Source organism: Capsicum annuum, chromosome 9 (genome assembly GCF_002878395.1).
Source record: "Capsicum annuum cultivar UCD-10X-F1 chromosome 9, UCD10Xv1.1, whole genome shotgun sequence".
Classification (NCBI taxonomy): Eukaryota; Viridiplantae; Streptophyta; class Magnoliopsida; order Solanales; family Solanaceae; genus Capsicum; species Capsicum annuum.
Genome location: NC_061119.1, coordinates 95,077,018 through 95,089,600, shown reverse-complemented (window position 1 = coordinate 95,089,600; position 12,583 = coordinate 95,077,018).

Here is a 12,583-nt window from a genome sequence, read left to right as displayed (position 1 = left end):
ATCATAAGCTGATCCATGACTGATATCTGTACCTGTATAATGCATAAAATACTTTATAATATGGAAACATGAACTGAAAGGCCATAAGGTTCAATACTGAACATGATCTGAATGATATAACATCTGTGCAGGCTGATAGAATACCCAAAACAAAATTGAACATACTGAAGTCTGAAACATGATAGTCTAGAAAGCCTCTAACTGACTGAACTGTCTGAGTAAGGAGTTAATGGGACATGTCCCCAACTAACTCTAACTAATAAACTTATTAATGGGATAATAGGGAAAATAATCATGTCCTCGAAAGATAAAGACTTACTTCTAACTCTATCTGCGGATATCCAGAATGTACTATTGCTATGGAGAACGTGTCTCTGAACCTATGGTATAAGACACCATAGCGTAAATGCGTCAGTACTTTGAATGTACTAGTATGCATGTGAGGTAGGTTGAATGCATGGGGTTCATATGCATGAATAATAATAATAATTGACTAACTATCATGAGCGTGAGAATATATGCATGAGACATAACAACTGACACTAATACTGTGATAACATGATTGCTGAATCTGAATATAACTGATAATATGATTAACTGTATCTGGCAGTTCTGAATCTAATGGAACTATCTGAGTTCCGTACTGTATCTGAATTGACTGTATCTGACAGTCTAAAAATCTGAAGAACTATCTGAGTTCTAGTACTAAGACTAATTGATTGTGTCTGATAGTCCTGATTCTGTAACATAAAACTATGGGAAGTAGTTATCGAACCGACATGCCCCTGATACACCATTATGGCTGAGTTGGGATCCAATCTGTAACCCAAATTGGAAGGGTGTCAATACCGCACCATCGGTAAGGACAAGCTACGGGCAACCCTCATCTGATAGTGTCCCTTATACGAGAAAGGTGGGGACCTTATCTGACAGTGCTTATCCACCTCATCAACCCTCATTGGACAGTGTTGATGTCTCAACCTATGCTGGCTACATAGTTTTGAAACGAAAGGATGACTTCTAAGAATCACACCCTCATCTGATAGTGTGTGTGTTCCCATCCTTGGGTTCACTTGGTACCAATTCCTACTCCCATCTGAATAAACTCTGAACATGATTTATTGAACTGAACATGGGCTGAGTTACTGAATTCCTTGACTAATGGAATACTACTGATATCTGACAACTGACTGAGTTCATGAGATCCTGGAGATTTTCTGAGTCATAAGACTGTCTGAAGTCTAAGGATCATAGCTTAACTGAGATTATCATGAAAACATGACATGGCTCTAGGCACACAACTAATGTTTCAAGTACGAGTACCCCCAGGACTCGATGGAATAAACTGACCAATCATAACTTACTTGAACATATAACTAACATCATAATCCATAATACATTTATAGAAGCATTTCATCAAAACATGTGATAGGCATAACTTGTACATACATGGGGATTTCATGGTATCATGCTAGTTAAGCACTTTTCCTTCATCTAGGTATTTAATCAAACATATTGTAGGCATGGTACATGTAAACATCATTGTACGATAATTAAACATCATGGTTCAATTCTAATTTCATCATTCAAGGGTTTAATCATAGGTTTGCATAATTCTATATCTATAATAATTTAACCCACATAGAATTTATCACCTAACATGGAGTAGAATTCAATTTCTCATTATCCACATAAACAAGAGCAGCCCAATCATGAAATTCATAAGAAAATCCATAAACTTGAATTTCAAAAAGGTATTCTTGGGCTTCATGGATAAAAAGAGTCCATGAATGAACACTATGCATACCTTAGTTCATGATTTCATGAAGATTGACGATGAAACTTTCTTGGAATTGGATCTTCTATGAAAACCCTAGATTGTTCTTGAGAGGTTTTTGAGAGAAGAGAGTGTCTTTTGGGTGAAAAGTGGCTGAATCACGTGTTAAAGGGCTTAAATAGGGGTGGGAAGTTGATCCTTTTAACCCTGGACGGTTCATTTAATTTTAGTAACATTTTCCCAAACTGAACCCCTGGCGCGACGCGGTGCTATCACGCCATGTCACTGGAATTTGACAATTGGGAAACTAAGGGATGGCGTGATGTGGATCCATCATGTTGCCCTTTCTTTTGCAACCTGGAACTTTGGTGCGACGCTGAGGGAATCGCGCTAAGACACTGGAAAAGGACATTTCTAAATTTGGGCCCTGGCGCGGTGCGCCATAATCGCGGACCCCTACTGGAATTTTCCAAATGCCATTTCCTCTTGTGGTGCGGTGTGCCACTGACTAATATGGCGCTGTTTTACATTAGGAACTTGAAATAGTCGTAACTTCTAACTCGGTTATCGGATTTGGGAAAATCTTATATCGATGGAAAGATTATTAAATTTTCCGCATGACAAAAAGTGAAAATCTTGAAAATTCCTCATGGAATAACCATCATTCAATTTAGAACCTAATGCTGGACATTCTTTAGATGAAATTAGCTAGGAAAAGTACAAGGTATTACAATTCAACCAGCAGGTGATGAGTTCTCCTATTTCAAAAACTCTAGTCAGTTGTAGTTTATATATTGTATTGTTATTATTGTTATGTATTGATTTGTGGTAGTTGGAGGCATGTCCCAGCCACCTAGAATCAGTATAGTAAAGGCTTTATAGATAGTCAATCAGAGGCATGATATGTAAATCAAGTTCTTTATTCAGATTTATCATGTTGTAAACTTTATCAGTATTACATTTATTCAAATTTTCTCTTGATTTTACTTTCGCTCAACAAATTAAGTTTTGTTATATACATAATAAATCAGTTGATCAACATTATGCCAGTACATGGGTTAGCTTGGGATCACCTGTGGTTCTAAGCACTGTGTTACGACTAGGGGGTTGTCTCCGGTCCTGACAGCTGCCACCTCCTGAAGTCTTAATACATGCTCTCACTATGGACCTCATATAATCCACAACCTGAGAGAAAAAGACCCAACTACTATTAAGTGCTCCAATGACAAATAGAGTGACAATGCTTGTCCTCTACAAATTCACACACCAGTGTCTTTCTCGGAAGGACATAGCATAGGAATAAGTGTGGCCCATTTTAGATACCCAATCTCGTACTTAGAAAATGGTAAAGAACTTTGATAAACACCAATAGACCCAACTCTGGTTAGAGAACTACTCGATGAATCAAATATCACGTATGACTATGAGGGATCTGCAATAAACTCCAGATCCTTAATGCTAAACCTCAAAGGGATGAAGTAATCACGAGCTCAACCGGAGCATAAGTTGGCCCCAAATACTTTTGGCTGATGCTGAAGATATTTGATATCCATCTCTGACGAGCTCAACCGAAGCCTAAGCTAGCCCCGAATCCTTTTAGCTGACGCTGATAATCTTCAATATCCATCTTCGACTCTCTAGTCCCACGCTCCGTTGGAACTCTAGAATTAAATTCTCGTCCACACCTGTCAACAACATTGCAAAATCCTTCGGGGATATAATAGAGTCAAATAATGTGTTCGAGGTTCATAGCAGCACGAACACACGATAATGAGTCAAGAAGTAAATTTCCTAAAATGCCCCTATAGCCTCTCGAAGATAGGTTACAGACATTTCTACATCGATTCGTAGGACTCTACTAAAAACTTAGCTTTTGTACTAATATGCTAGTGAATCCTAGGCTCTGATATCAATTTGTCATGACCCAATTTCTCAGGTCTTGATGGCGCCTACCATAAACCACCAATAGGCAAGCCAATCCTTATAGTACAGAACAGCTAGTAACGAACTATCCATATATATATCAAATATATAATAAAGTCTTAAAACCTAGTAGTATTAGTAGAAGAGCTTCTAATAATATAATAAGAGTACAAAAAAGGAATAGATCAAATAAATTACACTGATACAACTTATCTTCGAATACAACATAGAGACAAATCTAGTACATAAGAAGGAGGTCTGTAATACTTCGTACATCAGGAGCTCACTCTAAGTCACCAAATCATGGCTGATCCACATGACACACACATCAATGGAGATAACCCGTACTATAATCTGTAGGCTACAGAAGTGTAGTATAAGTACCAAATGAATGATACTCCGTAGGCAACTGCCAACTGAGCTCAAGAGATAAAATAGATAGACATAACATATAAACAAAATAGAAACTACGCCCAATGTTCCACAACCACATAAATATCCAATGAGATAATAAGGATAACCTATCATATTCATGTCTAAGAGTCCAGATAATAAGACTAAGGAAATATCAAGGATAAACTATCCTATTCCAGCCATACTCAGAAATCTCAACACTATACCGTATATCCCTGGCCAATATACAAATAAAGGATGAACGAAGATTATATAGCAATGTACAAGTCCAAGGAATGAATATACAATATGAACAAAGGAAGAAAAGGATATATGGTAATACCATAGCTGTATGTAGCTAGATATACATACACACACACACACATATATATAAAATATAATATATATATATATTAGATAATATATAGAAATATATGAGTATATATATAGATGTAAGGTCATCTGGAGGCACAACCTAGATCATCATATCTTTATTTTAAGCCCCTATTACAATCTTATCTGGATTTAGTACTAACATGCTCAGGGTTCTAATTCATAAGTCTCATCATGAATTAATCATGCAAAATAATGAAATTGCAAGATTAGAAGAGGTCAGGATTATACCTCAAATATTGATAGCGAATCAATGACCAATCTGTCATAAGCTAAACATAACAATGATCATAATAATGATAATAACATTATCAATAACAACTCGAGCAACCAGCTATTCCAAAGAACAAAATACCTAGTCGATCCTATGCTTACCCCCACTACCCCAGGATCAGAAGGTTCAATCAGCATGCAAGAACACAAGGCATAGTCATCACATATATCTATGCTACCCTCCCATACGAGCTGATACACATAGGTGCATAGTGGTGATAGGTATGCACATGCAAGTATGAATGCAATAGAATCCATAATATCATAATGTCAATTTCATAGCCATCACTGTCATAACCATCATCATAGTTATTATGTCCTTGTAAGGTATATTATATATAAATGTCACACATAAAGCTATCTGAACTCGAACCGGTAGATGTACACATAGGCACATATATATAATCACCCTTCGGCCTTACCGTGTATCAATATAACCATCTCAACATCCTCTGTCCTTGTCATGTATCAATATCATCATCACAATATTCTCTAGACTTAACGGGTATTAATATCATCATTAGTATATCCTTCAACCTTGTCAGGTATATATAAGCATATCATCTGAACCATCAATGTATATATATAATAGGTGTACGGACTCAAGCCATGTCTAAAAGAGTAAATCCATAAGCCCATTGCCCAAAGTGAACTTTGAGACTCAATCATTATAAAAGTGTAGAAAGGGTCGAAATATCTCACGACCAGAGTAAATAATAGTGTCAAATCATAGACCGAAATCGGTCTTGGTCATTTCTTTTATACATCATTATCAGCCTCTTTTAGATACATAAATTAACCATTTAGTTAGTAGTTATTATCGTAAAGAAATCTATTTTTAAGATCAAAAGTGGATTTTAATCTCATATTTAGGAAGAATAGTCATAAGATCATAGTTTAACTAAAATCACATCATTTATAGATATAATAATCATAAATGTAAGAAATCTATGCATGCCATCACCAATATCCAAATCAATGAAACCATAAGCATCATAATGCATCTTTCTTTGTACCATATTAGAGAGATGTGCATATAAATATATACATATTTTCATAAACTACAACAGTATCCCTTACAAGGATAAACACTTCCCGAATATCCAACCAATATCCTAACACGAACTTTGGCCCAATAATGTGTCTAGAATAATTATAACATCATAATCACAACCTTAGGTCCACAAACATATCCGGATCTCATATCAATAATCATGTATATATAAATTATCTCAAAACTATACGCCATAGCATATTCACAAGCCATAAATCTCTATAAGCTATGAATCATATCTATAATCATCTCATAAATAGGAGGCATCTCACTTCTAGGAGGCATAATGTATCAATAAGCATATCTCATAACTATAAGGCCTATTATATCTATGAGGCATTTTGTATCTATAGGTCATGTATCATGACTATGAAGAATATTATCTCTATAGGCCAATTATCATATCTAAGAGGAATAACATCTCTAAAGGCCCAATATCACGTCTAAGAGGAAATAGCATCTCTAATGGCCCAATATCCTGTCTAAGAGAAAATAGCATCTCTAATGGCCCAATATCATATCTAAGAGGAATTAGCATTTCTAAAGGCCCAATATCGCATCTAAGATGAATTGCCATCTCTAAAGGCCCAATATCATTTTTATAAGGATTATCATGGCTATAAGCCATTAGTCATTATTTGGGGGAAAATACCATCATTATTCGTCAAACCACCAAGTAACCTTACACTATATTGTACTAATCTCAATTATGCCTAACATCCATAAATAAGTCCATAAAGGCTAACACAAGTCTTGGCCTGAGGTGGGCTAGACGATCCCACTTCTAATCCTAAATTTCCATATTTAGGCCACTTATACCCTAAACTTGGCAAATATATCTTGTTCAACTTCTAGATTTCAAGTAAGATATGATGAATCCTAAGACAGGAACTTTGTCTTGAAACATGGGAATTTATGTCAGTTCAACCTAAATTATAATTTCAAGATCACTAGACTAGCCCAACTAAGGTTAATCATACTAATAATGATTCGAACAAATAAACCACATCCCAAACCTAGCATTATATCATATCCATGCTACAATTTAATCCAATCTAGGGAGAAGGCAATATGATCCAAAAAGGGTATTAAATATTTCAACTTATAGGTCAAAACCTTCATCTAACCCCTAAATTTAATATTCAATACTAAGTCATTCTACCCATAATCAATCTTAACATTTACATTCACAGGGAATATATAACATGCATCATCTTATGAAAAAGAGTGAACAAAATCCTACCTCAAAGCTGAACTACAAATCCTTACATCATTCATCAGCGTCTATCTTCACATCAAAATCCTAAAACACCATCATACTATCAAAATCATAATCTACTCATCAATATGAGAGTAACGATACTTATACTACACCATTGTGCTTTGGGTCAAAAAATAACACCAAATCCAAGTGGGTCCCACTTATGGAAATCGTATTTTCAAGGTCATCCTAATATTCACACACGAACAAGGATCATAACCCTTAGGAAATAGGGAAAAGCCAAGCAAAATTTTTGCTAATATCAAGGTCTAAGCTATATTGGGGTTTTGAGTCAAAACTAAGGAAATTCACCAAGAATTTCGTAGAATCTTACCTTAAATCAGATAATAACCACTATAATAGATGTTAATAAAGCTCCCAAGTCGCCCTGTAGACTCAATTTTGAGTTATAACACCCATTTAGGGTTTTTACATCTCAAGGATGAAGAGAAAATGTCCAAAATCACGACATTGGGGTCTGTTTATAGCCCCTTTAGGTAAAGAGATATCGCTATCCCCATCACTTGGACTGTAATAGCCCAAGGGTAATCGTCATAGGGTTCACCGTGATTGCTATAGTACAATTATGGTCCCCTTTGTTCCATTGTAATGCACCAGATATCCGCGACTCCAAAAATTTTTCAAGTTTCCAACAACGCCTCAGAACTCGTAGAATTGATTTTTTCCAAATAAACTATGTAACCATACAAAATTCAACGTTTCAAACGCATTGGTGAAGTCAAATTTTCCATCTAAAGTCATTTCAAACAAATGTAGGTCCCACACCCAAATTACTAATTTTCAACTTTCTAACCAATAGATCGAAATGAGCTCAGGTGCATTGGGACCCAACTAATGGTCTACCTAGCTTAAAATTGATATTATAGAGTTGCTGGTGCAGTCAAAATTCACATCCAAGATCATTTTACTGAAGTTTTTGCTCAGTGGTTATTTGGAACCATCGAAAACTTCCAAATAAGGAATTGGATCTAAAAACCAAATGAATTGCCCGATAACTGAACTGTTAGTCCCAACAAGTCATAAATAACTTAGAACAGTTATGGAAAATCCCTAACAGTGAAAAGAAGTGGAAATATGAAAAATGACCTGAAGGGTCATTGCAATTCCACTACTAAAAGAACTTTTGTCCCCAAAAATCAATGAATAAAAAGATCTCAAAAGCTCAAAGGGATGAGGTACTGGGCCTGATGCTCCGAGCATGACTTCCTTGATAACTTCCACGAAGAGGGAATACTTCTAAGGGATTTTTCCATAGGAGTCCCTTTTTCAAACAACACCATCACTTCACTTTGAAATATCCAAAACTTCACTTCAACCACTAACTGGCCTTCAACTCAATTGAAAAGACTGATACACATAGTTTTGAACCACAACACATTGATACTATCAGCATACTCACTAAAATTAACTAAGGATCATCCAGACTAAAGATAATTTAAGACATGAATCATACCACTGGCTCTAAATACAAATCTAACCTTCCTTTACCATTTTACACCAGCTATCAACTCCAAACTAGGAGGAAAGTTACTTGAGTCGTGCCCGTGAATTATCATCATAGAGAACTTGAAGAACTAAAGCTAATATGCTGAAAGTCCATACGGAAAACATGAGAATAAGCCTATAAGGTGTTATCTGGGAACACAAATGAAGATAATCAAGAAATACAATCTATGCTAATGTTATAGCTAGTCTGGGTGATAGTCAAACTGAATTCTAGAAGATCAAGGCGTAGCTACTTATCACTGAACAATCTACTCCAGGACGTCCCATCAACCGAGAATGAAGCCATACTGAATCCAACTTAAGTATGTTACTCTCACTGAGCATATCTTCCACAATTCCTAAAGAAAACTAGAAACTCAAGGCCAAAGCTAAAATAACCAATACCGAGTCCATGGGCCATCATCTAAACACTTAACTATAATCCATCCGAAGTCAAGAAGACCAAATAGGTAAGTACAAAGTAGGCTCAACCAGCCTATAAATGAAATCCGGACTAAGACAAGTCTAAAACAAAGGTTGCACGCAAGCTCTACAACACCAAGCTGAAATCTCAACACTAAGGCTGAATCGCTCAATCTCAACTACCTTCACAAAACCTGTAGATGGGTATGCATTCATACATAAATCTAACATAACTTCCAAATTGCTATTCTAAGGCATTAAATCAAGACTAAGCCAGTAAGTCTACGTTAATGCCAACTACTCAAATTAAGTATCCAAACCCGACATATCCAAGCTAACTCATACTGAGAAAAAATTAGGATACAATTGAAGAACAAAAATAACTACAGGGATAACCATCGACTAAAACATAAACCACCAACTCTATATTGGGTAGAGGGCACAAGATATAGGCACGGAATAGAAATTATGCCTAAGGATGAATCATTGGCTGAAGACACAAATAACCCATTCCATAATCGATGGAGGGCATGAACTGTTAGAACATACTCAAAAACTCCCCAAGGCTTCAAACCATACTAGTAGAGGCAAAAACTTTTAGCAACTCAGAGAAGTTCATCTTAAGCTAGAACTAACCATCCAATACCCTATCTCAGTAAAGAATAGTCATAGGCACATATCATCAAGGAGAGATACTCTACCAAGCCTTATTAGGCCATACAAACTCTGAAATGGGATTTTCTAAATTCACCTGAGTAGGACAATCATAACTCAAACAAACCATGAATCATATTACTGAGAAAGAAAATATCAATCTTGAAACATGTTCAAAGTCAACACCACTACCAAAAAATCAACAACTTAAGATAAAGAATTTTCCATTTGCCAACTCAAGAAGCGATCATTGGAAAGGCCACCTATATCTAACTCTCCAACCCCACTAGAACAAACTATATTATAACATGAAAGGAGCATCCAATCTCCATACTAATAAAATAGGCAACCATCACAAGGGAATGAACCCAATAAGTCTAAGAGATGAACATAGGGCATCTCAATCTTATAGTCAAACCCACTATTAGACGATGAAAGAACAGACCCAAAACTAGTCAAGCTTAAAATGTGCTTTATAGAATAGGATAGTCAATACAAAAACCTTTGCAACCTAGGAGGTAAGTCTAAGAATTTCCAACTCAAGATCGGTGATATAGCTAAATTGCCAACTTAAGAACCATACAGAACCACGGAATGTCAACATGCCTTTGATACCACAATATATTCCTAAATCAATCTAACACAACTAACTAAGAGGGAAAATAATCAACTTGGCCATGCTATGGGAAAGAAATCATCAAATTGGGCTCTATCTACTTAAGCCATCGAATAAGATCACAAAGGAATGAAATTCTATCTAGATCACACTAGTCTAAATAGCTACCCAGCGAGGATCAATTATCTTAAGTAATTATATCAAATAAGATTAATAACCTTAAGTAGTGATAGCAATATCAGCAATATCAATATCAATATAATGAATAGGTGGTACCAAAATTAACATCACTATTATGTACCACTCAAGGACCACAATAAGGCCAATATGCCAAGATAAATGGGATTCAAACCAAAATGCTACACCCATAAGGAGAAAATATCAATACAAAAATACTCCATCCACTACTAAAAAAATAAATCATAGAGTATTCACATAATCATAAATTCAATAAAGAGGCACACAATAACCAATATGAGCTCATCAATGCATATAATCATCAATGGGTATGAACACCCCAATACACATATAAAAATTCAAAAGTGAGAAAAAAAGCACATCTATCATGGTGAAATCTGCAAGCACATGCCTAATAGACATATGGAGCACAAATCTTAATGGGTCTAGACTCAGACCAATTGACTAAGTCACCAACTAAGGCGCCAAGTGCACTATCTCTAACTAAAGGTGCCAAAACATCATGAGGCTGATCTAAATGGACTGAATGAATATAAATCCCATGACAAGAGACTCTCTAGATCAATAATCAATCTCTCAAAAATAGTACATACTCCCAAAGCTTGAATCTTGGAGAGCAACATAAACTAATGCCCAAATAGTTGGCCAACTGACACAAAAAGTGATCTCTACTATACTATTCATCCTTCCCATAATCATAGCCTATCTCAGGAACTCTAGGCTGGTGTGGAATATATGCTAACTTTGTCTGATCACTAACTCATATCTGAGGCACTCTATGGACCCAAGTCTTTCCATAATAAAAAAAGCTCTCAAATGAAATACCAATAGCATTATTTTGATGGCATGGCCTCTCGTTTCCACCTCTTTAAGTATTAATACATGCTTTCTCTATGTCCCTTGCATAATCCATAACTTGAGAGAAAAAGATCAACTGCTATTAAGTGCTCTTATGCCAAATGAAGTAACAATGCTAGCACTCTACAAATTTATACACCAATGTCATGCTCAGAAGGATATAGTGTAGGAATAAGTATGACCCATTTGAGACACCCAATCTCATACTTAGAAATTACCAAAGAACCCTGATAAACACTAATAGACCCAACTCTTGTTAGAAAAATACTTAATGAATCAAATGTCACCTATGACTGTGAGTGATCTGCAATAGACTCAGTATTCTCAATGTTGAACCTCAAAGGGCAGAAGTAATTATGAGCTCAATCGTAGCCTAAGTTGGAGCCAAATCCTTTTGGGTGATGCTAAAGATCTTTGATATCCATCTCTGACTCTCTAGTCTTATACTGTGCTAAAACTCTAGAATTAAAGTCTTGTCTGGATCTGTCGACAATATTACATCGTCCTTTGGGGATAAAATAAAGTCAAAGAAGGTGTTCGAGGTTCATAGCAATGTGGACAAATGATAAGGAGTCAAGAAATAAATTTCCTAAAATATCCTGGTAGCCTCCCAAAGATAAGTTACGGACATCTCCACACCGATCCACAGGACTCTACTAAACACTTAGCTCTTGTACTAATACACTAGTGAAACCTAGGCTCTGATGTACACATTGACAATGATAACCTATACTATGATCTACAGGATACAGAAGTGTAGTATGAATACCAAACAAATTATACTCAATAGGCAACTGCCAACTGAGCCTTAAAGATAAAACATATATACATAACATATAAATATAATAGAAACTATGCCTAATGTTCAGAAACAACATAAATAGACAATGAGATAAAAAGGATAACCTATCCTATTCATGACCAAGAGACCAACATAATAATACTAAGGAAGTATCAAGGATGAACTATCTTATTACAGCCATACTCAGAAATCTTAATACTATATCATATATCCCTGGCCAATACATATATAAAGGATGAACAAAGATAATATAGCAATGTACAAGGCCAAGTAATGAATATACAATATGAACAAAGAAAGGAAAGGATATACAATATTACCATAGCTACATATAGCTAGATGTACAAACATACATCTATATATATAAATATGTATGTATATATATATATATATAATATACTTAAGGTCATCTCGAGGAACAACTTAAATTATCATATCTTTATTTTAAGACC